The sequence below is a fragment of the Alligator sinensis genome, unplaced genomic scaffold (assembly GCF_000455745.1).
Source record: "Alligator sinensis unplaced genomic scaffold, ASM45574v1 scaffold1740_1, whole genome shotgun sequence".
NCBI lineage: Eukaryota > Metazoa > Chordata > Crocodylia > Alligatoridae > Alligator > Alligator sinensis.
Window position 1 is genome coordinate 134,242 of NW_005843154.1, and position 2,143 is coordinate 136,384.

The following is a 2,143-nucleotide window of genomic DNA, read 5'->3' on the forward strand; positions in this document are numbered from 1 at the left end:
CTCCGGTGTAATTAAATAATCTTTTCAATCAACCATTACGCCTCCGTGACTGATTCTAGCTCGAGCGTGTTACTCCAGCCCGCGACTTTTCTCCGGCCCCGCGTGCCCGGGCTGCCGGCCACAGCCCGCGTGCACACAGACGGGCCCGGCTCGTGCCCGGCGAGGACGGGGCCGGGAGCCGGCCCACACAGTGTCCACAAGGGAGCAGTGCCCACTTTGACTTTCAAATAATGCCCCCCCCTGCCCTCCATCTTGCTCCAGGAGCAACAGAGCCTTTGAAATACCCCCTGGAAGGAGCAACTCCGACTTACTGCCTGGTAAACACGCCGGTGCTGCCCTGCTGGTTTCCTGGGGGTCAGGTCCTTCTACCTAACAACCCATTTTCTCATTAGCAGGCTAGACATCTACCCCCTCCTTCTGCTATTGAACCCCTGTGACCATCACGGGGGAGGGAGTGCAGTAGCAGGGCGTGTCCTGCAGGGGAGCGGTGCCCTTGAAGGACCTCCTCCTGCCCATGGGGGTCCCTTGTTTGCTAGGAGCCCCTCTTTGGGAGCCCCCTTGCAAGCAGCAGAGGGGATTATGGCTGGGAGGATCTCGGGGAATCCAGTGAATCTCTAGGCCCGGATCCATGTGAGAGCAACGGGGCACCTGATTGGCTGGGATCAGCATGTGGGTCTCCTAGCTCCAAACCTGGTGCTAGGCCTTGGATGTACCTCTGAGATGCAGTGCCTTCCTCCTGGTGTCAAGTCCAAGCCCATCATGTCTACTACATGTCCATTAATTAAATTATTACACAACACCCATGGATCAATCTGGATTTTGCAGGAAACGATCATTCCTAAAAATTCAAAAGAAATATTGTTAATTCTCAGTAGGCATCTGGTACAAAGAAAATTTTGTGGTGCTCTGTATAAACATGTCAGGCTGTCAACCAATCGATCTGCACTCCATCAGTCAATAAATCAAGAGCCTGAAGTTTCTTCCAAAAGTTACAAGGTACTTGATGGATGGGTTATTTCTAGTGAACAGATACTGGCAACTAAACTACAATTACTGCCATTGCTACTGTTGCTGTTGTTTAATTGCTATAATCACTATTGTTATTAGCATAAATAATAACAACAAAACAAGACCAGTAATGCTAACACCAAAAGCCACCAATGGCCAGACCAGACTGATTGCACCTGATGCTGTCCGATCTTGGAAACTAAGCAGTCCCGGGCCCGGCTAATACCTGGATGGGAGACTGCCTGGGAATCCCGAGTGCCGTAGGCCAAGTTTTTCAAACTACAAGGGGGGCGAGGCAAAAGGGACCTTATGGTGGGTATCTACTACAGACCACCCAAACAGGGGGAAGAGCTGGACCAGGACTTCTCCAGTCAGCTCATGGAAGCGGTTAGATCAAGGGATGTCATTGTTATGGGTGACCTAACTACCCAGACATTTGCTGGGAGGAGCAGACAGCTAGGTCTGACCGCTCGCATAGGTTCCTGGCTGCATTACAGGACCTTCACCTTATCCAGGAGGTGCACGGCCCCACTAGGGGTAACACCTTGCTGGACCTGGTTCTGGCCATGGGGGATGACCTGGTGAGGGGACTGCAGGTCCTTGACCACCTGGGAAATAGCAATTTTCACCTGCTGGATTTCACTATCCAACACAGGGTGTCAAGGGCTCACACCAAGGCTAATGCCCTTGACTTCAGAAGGGCCAACTTCAATGAGCTTAGGAGACTAGTGGGGGAGGCACTGAGGGCCCAGAAGGTAGAGGAGATGGGAGTCCACAAGGGATGGTCGTACCTTAAGGGGGCGATCCTCCAGGCCCAAAGGATAACAGTCCCTGAGAGAAGCAAGAGTGCTCAGAAACCTCCTTGGCTCAGCAAGGGCATTCAGCAATGCCTGAGGACTAAAAGCAGGGTGTACAACCAGTGGAAGGGAGGAGCTATCACCAAGGAGGAGTACTCCTCCTCGGCCCGGGAGGGTAGGAAGGCCAAGGCAGAGATGGAGCTCAGGCTAGTGTTCAGGATTAAGGACAACAAAAAGTCCTTTTTCAAGTACATTGGGAGCAAGAAGAGGGCACCAGGCAAGGTAGGGCCCCTGCAAGATGCAAATGGTAATCTTGTGGCTACGCCAGACAAGAAAGC

At 52.5% G+C, this 2,143-nt stretch overlaps 1 pseudogene; it reads left to right on the forward strand.

Annotated features, from left to right (window-relative positions):
* Positions 1–1,156: 1,156 nt before the first annotated feature.
* LOC112548390 lies at positions 1,157–1,275 on the forward strand (annotated as a pseudogene).
* Positions 1,276–2,143: the final 868 nt, after the last annotated feature.